At 37.3% G+C, this 12500-nt stretch overlaps 6 non-coding genes and 42 pseudogenes across 6 annotated transcripts; all 48 read left to right on the top strand.

The window, feature by feature from the left end:
- Positions 1-79: 79 nt before the first annotated feature.
- LOC148528430 (5S ribosomal RNA) lies at positions 80-198 on the top strand (annotated as a pseudogene).
- A 116-nt stretch (positions 199-314) lies between these two features.
- Positions 315-433, top strand: LOC148528429 (5S ribosomal RNA; annotated as a pseudogene).
- Positions 434-549: 116 nt separating this feature from the next.
- Positions 550-668, top strand: LOC148528428 (5S ribosomal RNA; annotated as a pseudogene).
- Positions 669-784: 116 nt separating this feature from the next.
- Positions 785-903, top strand: LOC148528427 (5S ribosomal RNA; annotated as a pseudogene).
- A 115-nt stretch (positions 904-1018) lies between these two features.
- LOC148528426 (5S ribosomal RNA) lies at positions 1019-1137 on the top strand (annotated as a pseudogene).
- Positions 1138-1723: 586 nt separating this feature from the next.
- On the top strand, positions 1724-1842 carry LOC148528425 (5S ribosomal RNA; annotated as a pseudogene).
- A 116-nt stretch (positions 1843-1958) lies between these two features.
- Positions 1959-2077, top strand: LOC148528424 (5S ribosomal RNA; annotated as a pseudogene).
- A 117-nt stretch (positions 2078-2194) lies between these two features.
- LOC148528423 (5S ribosomal RNA) lies at positions 2195-2313 on the top strand (annotated as a pseudogene).
- Positions 2314-2429: 116 nt separating this feature from the next.
- Positions 2430-2548, top strand: LOC148528422 (5S ribosomal RNA; annotated as a pseudogene).
- Positions 2549-2664: 116 nt separating this feature from the next.
- LOC148528421 (5S ribosomal RNA) lies at positions 2665-2783 on the top strand (annotated as a pseudogene).
- A 116-nt stretch (positions 2784-2899) lies between these two features.
- Positions 2900-3018, top strand: LOC148528420 (5S ribosomal RNA; annotated as a pseudogene).
- Positions 3019-3134: 116 nt separating this feature from the next.
- LOC148528419 (5S ribosomal RNA) lies at positions 3135-3253 on the top strand (annotated as a pseudogene).
- Positions 3254-3369: 116 nt separating this feature from the next.
- Positions 3370-3488, top strand: LOC148528418 (5S ribosomal RNA; annotated as a pseudogene).
- A 116-nt stretch (positions 3489-3604) lies between these two features.
- Positions 3605-3723, top strand: LOC148528417 (5S ribosomal RNA; annotated as a pseudogene).
- A 116-nt stretch (positions 3724-3839) lies between these two features.
- Positions 3840-3957, top strand: LOC148528416 (5S ribosomal RNA; annotated as a pseudogene).
- Positions 3958-4073: 116 nt separating this feature from the next.
- On the top strand, positions 4074-4192 carry LOC148528415 (5S ribosomal RNA; annotated as a pseudogene).
- Positions 4193-4308: 116 nt separating this feature from the next.
- Positions 4309-4427, top strand: LOC148528414 (5S ribosomal RNA; annotated as a pseudogene).
- Positions 4428-4543: 116 nt separating this feature from the next.
- On the top strand, positions 4544-4662 carry LOC148528413 (5S ribosomal RNA). Its single transcript, XR_015877982.1, has one exon. It is a non-coding gene; the product is annotated as a 5S ribosomal RNA (ribosomal RNA).
- A 116-nt stretch (positions 4663-4778) lies between these two features.
- Positions 4779-4897, top strand: LOC148528412 (5S ribosomal RNA; annotated as a pseudogene).
- Positions 4898-5013: 116 nt separating this feature from the next.
- Positions 5014-5132, top strand: LOC148528411 (5S ribosomal RNA). Its single transcript, XR_015877979.1, has one exon. It is a non-coding gene; the product is annotated as a 5S ribosomal RNA (ribosomal RNA).
- A 116-nt stretch (positions 5133-5248) lies between these two features.
- LOC148528410 (5S ribosomal RNA) lies at positions 5249-5367 on the top strand (annotated as a pseudogene).
- A 116-nt stretch (positions 5368-5483) lies between these two features.
- LOC148528409 (5S ribosomal RNA) lies at positions 5484-5602 on the top strand (annotated as a pseudogene).
- Positions 5603-5718: 116 nt separating this feature from the next.
- Positions 5719-5837, top strand: LOC148528408 (5S ribosomal RNA; annotated as a pseudogene).
- A 116-nt stretch (positions 5838-5953) lies between these two features.
- LOC148528407 (5S ribosomal RNA) lies at positions 5954-6072 on the top strand (annotated as a pseudogene).
- Positions 6073-6188: 116 nt separating this feature from the next.
- On the top strand, positions 6189-6307 carry LOC148528406 (5S ribosomal RNA; annotated as a pseudogene).
- Positions 6308-6422: 115 nt separating this feature from the next.
- Positions 6423-6541, top strand: LOC148528405 (5S ribosomal RNA). The gene has a single exon (XR_015877995.1). It is a non-coding gene; the product is annotated as a 5S ribosomal RNA (ribosomal RNA).
- Positions 6542-7127: 586 nt separating this feature from the next.
- LOC148528404 (5S ribosomal RNA) lies at positions 7128-7246 on the top strand (annotated as a pseudogene).
- Positions 7247-7362: 116 nt separating this feature from the next.
- Positions 7363-7481, top strand: LOC148528403 (5S ribosomal RNA; annotated as a pseudogene).
- A 115-nt stretch (positions 7482-7596) lies between these two features.
- LOC148528402 (5S ribosomal RNA) lies at positions 7597-7715 on the top strand (annotated as a pseudogene).
- Positions 7716-7831: 116 nt separating this feature from the next.
- On the top strand, positions 7832-7950 carry LOC148528401 (5S ribosomal RNA; annotated as a pseudogene).
- Positions 7951-8066: 116 nt separating this feature from the next.
- Positions 8067-8185, top strand: LOC148528400 (5S ribosomal RNA; annotated as a pseudogene).
- A 116-nt stretch (positions 8186-8301) lies between these two features.
- On the top strand, positions 8302-8420 carry LOC148528399 (5S ribosomal RNA). The gene has a single exon (XR_015877961.1). It is a non-coding gene; the product is annotated as a 5S ribosomal RNA (ribosomal RNA).
- Positions 8421-8535: 115 nt separating this feature from the next.
- On the top strand, positions 8536-8654 carry LOC148528398 (5S ribosomal RNA; annotated as a pseudogene).
- A 116-nt stretch (positions 8655-8770) lies between these two features.
- LOC148528397 (5S ribosomal RNA) lies at positions 8771-8889 on the top strand (annotated as a pseudogene).
- A 116-nt stretch (positions 8890-9005) lies between these two features.
- Positions 9006-9124, top strand: LOC148528396 (5S ribosomal RNA; annotated as a pseudogene).
- A 116-nt stretch (positions 9125-9240) lies between these two features.
- LOC148528395 (5S ribosomal RNA) lies at positions 9241-9359 on the top strand (annotated as a pseudogene).
- A 116-nt stretch (positions 9360-9475) lies between these two features.
- On the top strand, positions 9476-9594 carry LOC148528394 (5S ribosomal RNA; annotated as a pseudogene).
- Positions 9595-9710: 116 nt separating this feature from the next.
- Positions 9711-9829, top strand: LOC148528393 (5S ribosomal RNA; annotated as a pseudogene).
- Positions 9830-9945: 116 nt separating this feature from the next.
- On the top strand, positions 9946-10064 carry LOC148528392 (5S ribosomal RNA; annotated as a pseudogene).
- A 116-nt stretch (positions 10065-10180) lies between these two features.
- LOC148528391 (5S ribosomal RNA) lies at positions 10181-10299 on the top strand (annotated as a pseudogene).
- Positions 10300-10414: 115 nt separating this feature from the next.
- On the top strand, positions 10415-10533 carry LOC148528390 (5S ribosomal RNA). The gene has a single exon (XR_015877933.1). It is a non-coding gene; the product is annotated as a 5S ribosomal RNA (ribosomal RNA).
- A 116-nt stretch (positions 10534-10649) lies between these two features.
- LOC148528389 (5S ribosomal RNA) lies at positions 10650-10768 on the top strand (annotated as a pseudogene).
- Positions 10769-10883: 115 nt separating this feature from the next.
- Positions 10884-11002, top strand: LOC148528388 (5S ribosomal RNA; annotated as a pseudogene).
- A 116-nt stretch (positions 11003-11118) lies between these two features.
- On the top strand, positions 11119-11237 carry LOC148528387 (5S ribosomal RNA). The gene has a single exon (XR_015877980.1). It is a non-coding gene; the product is annotated as a 5S ribosomal RNA (ribosomal RNA).
- Positions 11238-11588: 351 nt separating this feature from the next.
- Positions 11589-11707, top strand: LOC148528386 (5S ribosomal RNA; annotated as a pseudogene).
- A 116-nt stretch (positions 11708-11823) lies between these two features.
- On the top strand, positions 11824-11942 carry LOC148528385 (5S ribosomal RNA; annotated as a pseudogene).
- A 116-nt stretch (positions 11943-12058) lies between these two features.
- Positions 12059-12177, top strand: LOC148528384 (5S ribosomal RNA; annotated as a pseudogene).
- Positions 12178-12293: 116 nt separating this feature from the next.
- Positions 12294-12412, top strand: LOC148528383 (5S ribosomal RNA; annotated as a pseudogene).
- Positions 12413-12500: the final 88 nt, after the last annotated feature.

The following is a 12500-nucleotide window of genomic DNA, read 5'->3' as shown; positions in this document are numbered from 1 at the left end:
TACATTTAATTTTTTCAACTTATCAATGAATTTACATGAGTTAAGAAGTAATAGATGTCTAAAGTTAATATTTTTGAGCACCTACAGCCAAACCACACTGGACATGCCCAATCTCGTTTTAACTTGGAAGCTATGCAGTGTTGGGCCTGGTTAGTACTTGGATGGGAGACCACCTGGGAATACCAGGTGCTGTAGGTAATTTTATGCAGCCATAACATTCTTTTCTATTACATTTTACATTTAATTTTTTCAACTTATCAATGAATTTACTTGAGTTAAGAAGTAATAGAGGTCTAAATTTAATGCTTTTGAGCACCTACAGCCAAACCACACTGGACATGCCCAATCTCGTCTGATCTTGGAAGCTATGCAGTGTTGGGCCTGGTTTGTACTTGCATGGGAGACTACCTTGGAATACCAGGTGCTGTATGTAATTTTAGACAGCCAAAACATTCTTTTCTATTACATTTTACATTTAATTTTTTCTACTTATCAATGAATTTCCTTGAGTTAAGAAGTAAAAGAGGTCTAAAGTTAATGTTTTTGAGCACTTACAGCCAAACCACACTGGACATGCCCAATCTCATCTGATCTTGGAAGCTATGCAGTGTTGGGCCTGGTTAGTACTTGGATGCGAGACCATCTGGGAATACCAGGTGCTGTAGGTAATTTTATACAGCCATAACATTCTTTTCTATTACATTTTACATTTAATTTTTTCAACTTATCAATGAATTTACTTGAGTTAAGAAGTAATAGAGGTCTAAAGTTATTGTTTTTGAGCACCTACAGCCAAACCACACTGGACATTCCCAATCTCATCTGATCTTGGAAGCTATGCAGTGTTGGGCCTGGTTAGTTCTTGGATGGGAGACCACCTGGGAATACCAGGAGCTGTAGGTAATTTTATACTGCCATAACATTCTTTTCTATTACATTTTACATTTCATTTTTCAACTTATCATTGAATTTACTTGAGTTAAGAAGTAATAGAGGTCTAAAGTTAATGTTTTTGAGTACTTACAGCCAAACCAAACTGGACATGCCCAATCTCGTCTGAACTTGGAAGCTATGCAGTGTTGGGCCTGGTTAGTACTTGGATGGGAGACCACCTGGGAATACCAGGTGCTGTAGGTAATTTTATACTGCCATAACATTCTTTTCTATTACATTTTACATTTAATTTTTTCAACTTATCAATGAATTTACTTGAGTTAAGAAGTAAAAGAGGTCTAAAGTTAATGTTTTTGAGCACTTACAGTCAAACCACAGAGGACATGCCCAATCTCGTCTTATCTTGCAAGCTATGCTGTATTGGGCCTGGTTGTTTCTTGGATGGGAGACCACCTGGGAATACCAGGTGCTGTAGGTAAATTTATACTGCCATAACATTCTTTTCTATTACATTTTACATTTAATTTTTTCAACTTATCAATGAATTTACTTGAGTTAAGAAGTAATAGAGGTCTAAATTTAATGCTTTTGAGCACCTACAGCAAAACCACACTGGACATGCCCAATCTTGTCTGATCTTGTAAGCTATGCAGTGTTGGGCCTGGTTGGTACTGGGATGGGAGACCACCTGGAAATACCAGGTGCGGTATGTAATTTTAGACAGCCAAAACTTTCTTTTCTATTACATTTTACATTTAATTTTTTCTACTTATCAATGAATTTACTTGAGTTAAGAAGTAAAAGAGGTCTAAAGTTAACGTTTTTGAGCACCTACAGCCAAACCACACTGGACATGCCCAATCTTGTCTGATCTTGGAAGCTATGCAGTGTTGGGCCTGGTTAGTACTTGGATGGGAGACCAACTGGGAATACCAGGTGCTGTAGGTAATTTTATACAGCCATAACATTCTTTTCTATTACATTTTACATTTAATTTTTTCAACTTATCAATGAATTTACTTGAGTTAAGAAGTAATAGAGGTCAAAAGTTAATGTTTTTGAGCACCTACAGCCAAGCCACACTGGACATGCCCAATCTCGTCTGATCTTGGAAGCTATGCAGTGTTGGGCCTGGTTAGTACTTGGATGGGAGACCACCTGGGAATACCAGGAGCTGTAGGTAATTTTATACTGCCATAACATTCTTTTTTCTATTACATTTTACATTTCATTTTTCAACTTATCATTGAATTTACTTGAGTTAAGAAGTAAAAGAGGTCTAAAGTTAATGTTTTTGAGCACCTACAGCAAAACCACACTGGACATGCCCAATCTCGTCTGAACTTGGAAGCTATGCAGTGTTGGGCCTGGTTAGTACTTGGATGGGAGACCACCTCGGAATACCAGGTGCTGTAGGTAATTTTATACTGCCATAACATTCTTTTCTATTACATTTTACATTTAATTTTTTCAACTTATCAATGAATTTTCTTGAGTTAAGAAGTAAAAGAGGTCTAAAGTTAATGTTTTTGAGCACCTACAGCCAAACCACACTGGACATGCCCAATCTCGTCTGATCTTGGAAGCTATCTAGTGTTGGGCCTGGTTGGTACTTGGATGGGAGACCACCTGGGAATAACAGGTGCTGTAGGTAATTTTATACTGCCATAACATTCTTTTCTATTACATTTTACATTTAATTTTTTCAACTTATCAATGAATTTCCTTGAGTTAAGAAGAAATAGAGGTCTAAATTTAATGCTTTTGATCACCTACAGCCAATCCACACTGGACATGCCCAATCTCGTCTGATCTTGGTAGCTATGCAGTGTTGGGCCTGGTCAGAACTTGGATGGGAGATCACCTGGGAAAACCAGGTGCAGTAGGTAATTTTATACTGCCATAACATTCATTTCTATTACATTTTACATTTAATGTTTTCAACTTATCAATGAATTTACTTGAGTTAAGAAGTAATAGAGGTCTAAAGTTAATGTTTTTGAGCACCTACAGCCAAACCACACTGGACATGCCCAATCTCGTCCGATCTTGGAAGCTATGCAGTGTTGGGCCTGGTTAGTACTTGGATGGGAGACCACCTGGGAATACCAGGTGCTGTATGTAATTTTATGCTGCCATAACATTCTTTTCTATTACATTTTACATTTAATTTTTTCAACTTATCAGTGAATTTACTTGAGTAAAGAAGTAAAAGAGGTCTAAAGTTAATGTTTTTGAGCTCCTTCAGCCAAACCACACTGGACATGCCCAATCTCGTCTGATCTTGGAAGCTATGCAGTGTTGGGCCTGGTTAGTACTTGGATGGGAGACCACCTAAGAATTCCAGGTGCTGTAGGTATTTTTATACTGCCATAACAGTCTTTTCTATTACATTTTACATTTAATTTTTTCAACTTATCAATGAATTTACTTGAGTTAAGAAGTAAAAGAGGTCTAAAGTTAATGATTTTGAGCACCTACAGCTAAACCACACTGGACATGCCCAATCTCGTCTGATCTTGGAGGCTTTGCAGTGTTGGGCCTGGTTAGTACTTGGACGGGAGACCACCTGGGAATACCAGGTGCTGTAGGTAATTTTATATAGCCATAACATTCTTTTCTATTACATTTTACATTACATTTTTTCAACTTATCAATGAATTTACTTGAGTTAAGAAGTAAAAGAGGTCTAAAGTTAATGTTTTTTAGTGCCTACAGCCAAACCACACTGGACATGCCCAATCTCGTCTGATCTTGGAAGCTATGTAGTGTTGGGCCTGGTTAGTACTTGAATGGGAAACCACCTGGGAATACCAGGTGCTGTAGGTAATTTTATACTGCCATAATATTTTTTTCTATTACATTTTACATTTAATTTTTTCAACTTATCAATGAATTTACTTGAGTTAAGAAGTAAAAGAGGTCTAAAGTTAATGTTTCTGAGCACCTACATCCAAACCACACTGGACATGCCCAATCTTGTCTGATCTTGGAACTATGCAGTGTTGGGCCTGGTTAGTACTTGGATGGGAGACCACCTGGGAATACCAGGTGCTGTAGTTTATTTTATACTGCCATAACATTCTTTTCTATTACATTTTACATTTAATTTTTTCAACTTATCAATGAATTTCCTTGAGTTAAGAAGAAATAGAGGTCTAAATTTAATGCTTTTGAGCACCTACAGCCAATCCACACTGGACATGCCCAGTCTCGTCTGATCTTGGTAGCTATGCAGTGTTGGGCCTGGTCAGTACTTGGATGGGACACCACCTGGGAAAACCAGGTGCAGTAGGTAATTTTATACAGCCATAACTTTCTTTTCTATTACATTTTACATTTAATTTTTTCAACTTATCAATGAATTTACTTGAGTAAAGAAGTAAAAGAGGTCTAAAGTTAATGTGTTTGAGCTCCTTCAGCCAAACCACACTGGACATGCCCAATCTCGTCTGATCTTGGAAGCTATGCAGTGTTGGGCCTGGTTAGTACTTGGATGGGAGACCACCTAAGAATCCCAGGTGCTGTAGGTATTTTTATACTGCCACAACAGTCTTTTCTATTACATCTTACATTTAATTTTTTCAACTTATCAATGAATTTACTTGAGTTAAGAAGTAATAGAGGTCTAAATTTAATGTTTTTGAGCACCTACAGCCAAACCACACTGGACATGCCCAATCTCGTTTGATCTTGGAAGCTATGCAGTGTTGGGCCTGGTTAGTACTTGGATGGGAGACCACCTGGGAATACCAGGTGCTGTAGGTGATTATATACTGCCATAATATTTTTTTCTATTACATTTTACATTTAATTTTTGCAACTTATCAATGAATTTACTTGAGTTAAGAAGTAAAAGATGTCTAAAGTTAATGTTTCTGAGCACCTACAACCAAACCACACTGGACATGCCCAATCTTGTCTGATCTTGGAAGCTATGCAGTGTTGGGCTTGGTTAGTACTTGGACGGGAGACCACCTGGGAATACCAGGTGCTGTAGGTAATTTTATATAGCCATAACATTCTTTTCTATTACATTTTACATTACATTTTTTCAACTTATCAATTAATTTACTTGAGTTAAGAAGTAAAAGAGGTCTAAAGTTAATGTTATTGAGCACCTACAGTCAAACCACACTGGACATGCCCAATCTCGTCTGATCTTGGAAGCTATGCAGTGTTGGGCCTGGTTAGTACTTGGATGGGAGACCCCCTGGGAATACCAGGTGCTGTAGGTAATTTTATACTGCCATAACATTCTTTTCTATTACATTTTACATTTAATTTTTTCAACTTATCAATGAATTTACTTGAGTTAAGAAGTAATAGAGGTCTAAATTTAATGATTTTGAGCACCTACAACCAAACCACACTGGACATGCCCAATCTCGTCTGATCTTGTAAGCTTTGCTGTGTTGGGCCTGGTTTGTACTTGGATGGGAGACCACCTGGGAATACCAGTTGCTGTAGGTAATTTTATACAGCCAAAACATTCTTTTCTATTACATTTTACATTTAATTTTTTCAACTTATCAATGAATTTACATGAGTTAAGAAGTAATAGATGTCTAAAGTTAATATTTTTGAGCACCTACAGCCAAACCACACTGGACATGCCCAATCTCGTTTTAACTTGGAAGCTATGCAGTGTTGGGCCTGGTTAGTACTTGGATGGGAGACCACCTGGGAATACCAGGTGCTGTAGGTAATTTTATGCAGGGATAAATTTCTTTTCTATTACATTTTACATTTAATTTTTTCAACTTATCAATGAATTTACTTGAGTTAAGAAGTAATAGAGGTCTAAATTTAATGCTTTTGAGCACCTACAGCCAAACCACACTGGACATGCCCAATCTCGTCTGATCTTGGAAGCTATGCAGTGTTGGGCCTGGTTTGTACTTGCATGGGAGACTACCTTGGAATACCAGGTGCTGTATGTAATTTTAGACAGCCAAAACATTCTTTTCTATTACATTTTACATTTAATTTTTTCTACTTATCAATGAATTTCCTTGAGTTAAGAAGTAAAAGAGGTCTAAAGTTAATGTTTTTGAGCACTTACAGCCAAACCACACTGGACATGCCCAATCTCATCTGATCTTGGAAGCTATGCAGTGTTGTGCCTGGTTAGTACTTGGATGCGAGACCATCTGGGAATACCAGGTGCTGTAGGTAATTTTATACAGCCATAACATTCTTTTCTATTACATTTTACATTTAATTTTTTCAACTTATCAATGAATTTACTTGAGTTAAGAAGTAATAGAGGTCTAAAGTTAATGTTTTTGAGCACCTACAGCCAAACCACACTGGACATTCCCAATCTCGTCTGATCTTGGAAGCTATGCAGTGTTTGGCCTCGTTAGTTCTTGGATGGGAGACCACCTTTGAATACCAGGAGCTGTAGGTAATTTTATACTGCCATAACATTCTTTTCTATTACATTTTACATTTCATTTTTCAACTTATCATTGAATTTACTTGAGTTAAGAAGTAAAAGAGGTCTAAAGTTAATGTTTTTGAGTACCTACAGCCAAACCACACTGGACATGCCCAATCTCGTCTGAACTTGGAAGCTATGCAGTGTTGGGCCTGGTTAGTACTTGGATGGGAGACCACCTGGGAATACCAGGTGCTGTAGGTAATTTTATACTGCCATAACATTCTTTTCTATTACATTTTACATTTAATTTTTTCAACTTATCAATGAATTTACTTGAGTTAAGAAGTAAAAGAGGTCTAAAGTTAATGTTTTTGAGCACTTACAGTCAAACCACAGAGGACATGCCCAATCTCGTCTTATCTTGCAAGCTATGCTGTATTGGGCCTGGTTGTTTCTTGGATGGGAGACCACCTGGGAATACCAGGTGCTGTAGGTAATTTTATACTGCCATAACATTCTTTTCTATTACATTTTACATTTAATTTTTTCAACTTATCAATGAATTTACTTGAGTTAAGAAGTAATAGAGGTCTAAATTTAATGCTTTTGAGCACCTACAGCAAAACCACACTGGACATGCCCAATCTTGTCTGATCTTGTAAGCTATGCAGTGTTGGGCCTGGTTGGTACTGGGATGGGAGACCACCTGGAAATACTAGGTGCGGTATGTAATTTTAGACAGCCAAAACTTTCTTTTCTATTACATTTTACATTTAATTTTTTCTACTTATCAATGAATTTACTTGAGTTAAGGAGTAAAAGAGGTCTAAAGTTAATGTTTTTGAGCACCTACAGCCAAACCACACTGGACATGCCCAATCTTGTCTGATCTTGGAAGCTATGCAGTGTTGGGCCTGGTTAGTACTTGGATGGGAGACCACCTGGGAATACCAGGTGCTGTAGGTAATTTTATACAGCCATAACATTCTTTTCTATTACATTTTACATTTAATTTTTTCAACTTATCAATGAATTTACTTGAGTTAAGAAGTAATAGAGGTCAAAAGTTAATGTTTTTGAGCACCTACAGCCAAGCCACACTGGACATGCCCAATCTCGTCTGATCTTGGAAGCTATGCAGTGTTGGGCCTGGTTAGTACTTGGATGGGAGACCACCTGGGAATACCAGGAGCTGTAGGTAATTTTATACTGCCATAACATTCTTTTCTATTACATTTAACATTTCATTTTTCAACTTATCATTGAATTTACTTGAGTTAAGAAGTAAAAGAGGTCTAAAGTTAATGTTTTTGAGCACCTACAGCAAAACCACACTGGACATGCCCAATCTCGTCTGAACTTGGAAGCTATGCAGTGTTGGGCCTGGTTAGTACTTGGATGGGAGACCACCTCGGAATACCAGGTGCTGTAGGTAATTTTATACTGCCATAACATTCTTTTCTATTACATTTTACATTTTATTTTTTCAACTTATCAATGAATTTACTTGAGTTAAGAAGTAAAAGAGGTCTAAAGTTAATGTTTTTGAGCACCTACAGCCAAACCACACTGGACATGCCCTATCTCGTCTGATCTTGGAAGCTATCTAGTGTTGGGCCTGGTTGGTACTTGGATGGGAGACCACCTGGGAATACCAGGTACTGTAGGTAATTTTATACTGCCATAACATTCATTTCTATTACATTTTACATTTAATTTTTTCAACTTATCAATGAATTTCCTTGAGTTAAGAAGAAATAGAGGTCTAAATTTAATGCTTTTGATCACCTACAGCCAATCCACACTGGACATGCCCAATCTCGTCTGATCTTGGTAGCTATTTAGTGTTGGGCCTGGTCAGAACTTGGATGGGAGATCACCTGGGAAAACCAGGTGCAGTAGGTAATTTTATACTGCCATAACATTCATTTCTATTACATTTTACATTTAATGTTTTCAACTTATCAATGAATTTACTTGAGTTAAGAAGTAATAGAGGTCTAAAGTTAATGTTTTTGAGCACCTACAGCCAAACCACACTGGACATGCCCAATCTCGTCCGATCTTGGAAGCTATGCAGTGTTGGGCCTGGTTAGTACTTGGATGGGAGACCACCTGGGAATACCAGGAGCTGTAGGTAATTTTATACTGCCATAACATTCTTTTCTATTACATTTTACATTTCATTGTTCAACTTATCATTGAATTTACTTGAGTTAAGAAGTAAAAGAGGTCTAAAGTTAATGTTTTTGAGCACCTACAGCCAAACCACACTGGACATGCCCAATCTTGTCTGAACTTGGAAGCTATGCAGTGTTGGGCCTGGTTAGTACTTGGATGGGAGACCACCTCGGAATACCAGGTGCTGTAGGTAATTTTATACTGCCATAACATTCTTTTCTATTACATTTTACATTTAATTTTTTTAACTTATCAATGAATTTTCTTGAGTTAAGAAGTAAAAGAGGTCTAAAGTTAATGTTTTTGAGCACCTACAGCCAAACCACACTGGACATGCCCAATCTCGTTTGTTCTTGGAAGCTATGCAGTGTTGGGCCTGGTTAGTACTTGGATGGGAGACCACCTGGGATTACCAGGTGCTGTAGGTAAATTTATACTGCCATAACATTCTTTTCTATTACATTTTACATTACATTTTTTCAACTTATCAATGAATTTACTTGAGTTAAGAAGAAATAGAGGTCTAAATTTAATGCTTTTGAGCACCTACAGCCAATCCACACTGGACATGCCCAATCTCATCTGATCTTGGTAGCTATGCAGTGTTGGGCCTAGTCAGTACTTGGATGGGAGACCACCTGGGAAAACCAGGTGCAGTAGGTAGTTTTATACTGCCATAACATACATTTCTATTACATTTTACATTTAATGTTTTCAACTTATCAATGAATTTACTTGAGTTAAGAAGTAATAGAGGTCTAAAGTTAATGTTTTTGAGCACCTACAGCCAAACCACACTGGACATGCCCAATCTCGTCCGATCTTGGAAGCTATGCAGTGTTGGGCCTGGTTAGTACTTGGATGGGAGACCACCTGGGAATACCAGGTGCTGTATGTAAATTTATGCTGCCATAACATTCTTTTCTATTACATTTTACATTTAATTTTTTCAACTTATCAGTGAATTTACTTGAGTAAAGAAGTAAAAGAGGTCTAAAGTTAATGTTTTTGAGCTCCTTCAGCCAAACCACACTGGACATGCCCAATCTCGTCTGATCTTGGAAGCTATGCAGTGTTGGGCCTGGTTAGTACTTGGATGGGAGACCACCTAAGAATTCCAGGTGCTGTAGGTATTTTTATACTGCCATAACAGTCTTTTCTATTACATTTTACATTTAATTTTTTCAACTTATCAATGAATTTACTTGAGTTAAGAAGTAAAAGAGGTCTAAAGTTAATGATTTTGAGCACCTACAGCTAAACCACACTGGACATGCCCAATCTCGTCTGATCTTGGAGGCTTTGCAGTGTTGGGCCTGGTTAGAACTTGGACGGGAGACCACCTGGGAATACCAGGTGCTGTAGGTAATTTTATGCAGCCATAACATTCTTTTCTATTACATTTTACATTACATTTTTTCAACTTATCAATGAATTTACTTGAGTTAAGAAGTAATAGAGGTCTAAATTTAATGCTTTTGAGCACCTACAGCCAAACCACACTGGACATGCCCAATCTCGTCTGATCTTGGAAGCTATGCAGTGTTGGGCCTGGTTTGTACTTGCATGGGAGAACTCCTGGGAATACCAGGTGCTGTATGTAATTTTAGACAGCCAAAACATTCTTTTCTATTACATTTTACATTTAATTTTTTCTACTTATCAATGAATTTACTTGAGTTAAGAAGTAATAGAGGTCTAAAGTTAATGTTTTTGAGCACCTACAGCCAAACCACACTGGACATGCCCAATCTCGTCTGATCTTGGAAGCTATGCAGTGTTGGGCCTGGTTAGTACTTGGATGGGAGACCACCTGGGAATACCAGGAGCTGTAGGTAATTTTATACTGCCATAACATTCTTTTCTATTACATTTTACATTTCATTTTTCAACTTATCATTGAATTTACTTGAGTTAAGAAGTAAAAGAGGTCTAAAGTTAATGTTTTTGAGCACCTACAGCCAAACCACACTGGACATGCCCAATCTCGTCTGAACTTGGAAGCTATGCAGTGTTGGACCTGGTTAGTACTTGGATGGGAGACCACCTGGGAATACCAGGTGCTGTAGGTAATTTTATACTGCCATAACATTCTTTTCTATTACATTTTACATTTAATTTTTTTAACTTATCAATGAATTTACTTGAGTTAAGAAGTAATAGAGGTCTAAAGTTAATGTTTTTGAGCGCCTACAGCCAAACCACACAGGACATGCCCAATCTCGTCTGATCTTGGAAACTATGTAGTTTTGGGCCTGGTTAGTACTTGAATGGGAGACCACCTGGGAATACCAGGTGCTGTAGGTAATTTTATACTGCCATAACATTCTTTTCTATTAAATTTTAATTTAATTTTTTCAACTTATCAATGAATTTACTTGAGTAAAGAAGTAAAAGATGTCTAAAGTTAATGTATTTGAGCACCTACAGTCAAACCAAACTGGACATGCCCAATCTCGTCTGATCTTGGAAGCAATGCAGTGTTGTTCCTGGTTAGTACTTGGATGGGAGACCTCCTGGGAATACCAGGTGCTGTAGGTAATTTTATACTGCCATAACATTTTTTTCTATTACATTTTACATTTAATTTTTTCAACTTATCAATGAATTTACTTGAGTTAAGAAGTAAAAGAGGTCTAAAGTTAATGTTTTTGAGCACCTACAGCCAAACCACACTGGACATTCCCAATCTCATCTGATCTTGGAAGCTATGCAGTGTTGGGCCTGGTTAGTACTTGGATGGGAGACCACCTGGGAATACCAGGTGTTGTAGGTAATTTTATACTGCCATAACAGTCTTTTCTATTACATTTTACATTTAATTTTTTCAACTTATCAATGAATTTACTTGAGTTAAGAAGTAATACAGGTCTAAAGTTAATATTTTTGAGCACCTACAGGCAAACCACACAGGACATGCCCTATCTCTTCTGATCTTGGAAGCTATGCAGTGTTGGGACTGGTTAGTATTTGGATGGGAGACTACCTTGGAATCCCAGGTGCTGTAGGTAATTTTATACTGCCATAACATTCTTTTCTATTACATTTTACATTTAATTTTTTCAACTTATCAATGAATTTACTTGTGTTAAGAAGTAAAAGCGGTCTAAATTAAACGCTTTTGAGCACCTACAGCCAAACCACAGTGGACATGCCCAATCTCGTCTGATCTTGGAAGCTATACAGTGTTGGGCCTGGTTAGTACTTGGATGGGAGACCACCTGGGAATACCAGGAGCTGTAGGTAATTTTATACTGCCATAACATTCTTTTCTATTACATTTTACATTTAATTTTTTCAACTTATCAATGAATTTACTTGAGTTAAGAAGTAATAGAGGTCTAAATTTAATGCTTTTGAGCACCTACAGCCAAACCACACTGGACATGCACAATCTCGTCTGATCTTGGAAGCTATGCAGTGTTGGGCCTGGTTTGTACTTGGATGGGAGACCACCTGGGAATAGCAGGTGCTGTAGGTAATTTTAGACAGCCAAAACATTCTTTTCTATTACATTTTACATTTCATTTTTTCAACTTATCAATGAATTTACTTGAGTTAAGAAGTAATACAGGTCTAAAGTTAATGTTTTTGAGCACCTACAGCCAAACCACACTGGACATGCCCAATCTCGTCTGAACTTGGAAGCCATGCAGTGATGGTCCTGGTTAGTACTTGGATGGGAGACCACCTGGGAATACCAGGTGCTGAAGGTAATTTTATACTGCCATAACATTCTTTTCTATTACATTTTACATTTAATTTTTTCAACTTATCAATGAATTTACTTGAGTTAAGAAGTAATAGAGGTCTAAATTTTATGCTTTTGAGCACCTCCAGCCAAACCATACTGGACATGCCCAATCTCGTCTGATCTTGGAAGCTATGCAGTGTTGGGCCTGGTTAGTACTTGGATAGGAGACCACCTGGGAATACCAGGTGCTGTAGGTAATTTTATACTGCCATAACATTTTTTTCTATTACATTTTACATTTAATTTTTTCAACTTTTCAATGATTTTACTTGAGTTAAGAAGTAA

The sequence above is a fragment of the Taudactylus pleione genome, unplaced genomic scaffold (genome assembly GCF_031769625.1).
Source record: "Taudactylus pleione unplaced genomic scaffold, aTauple2 ptg000087l, whole genome shotgun sequence".
NCBI lineage: Eukaryota > Metazoa > Chordata > Amphibia > Anura > Myobatrachidae > Taudactylus > Taudactylus pleione.
Note: the sequence above shows the minus strand (reverse complement) of the source record. Positions and strands in the feature narration are given on the sequence as shown.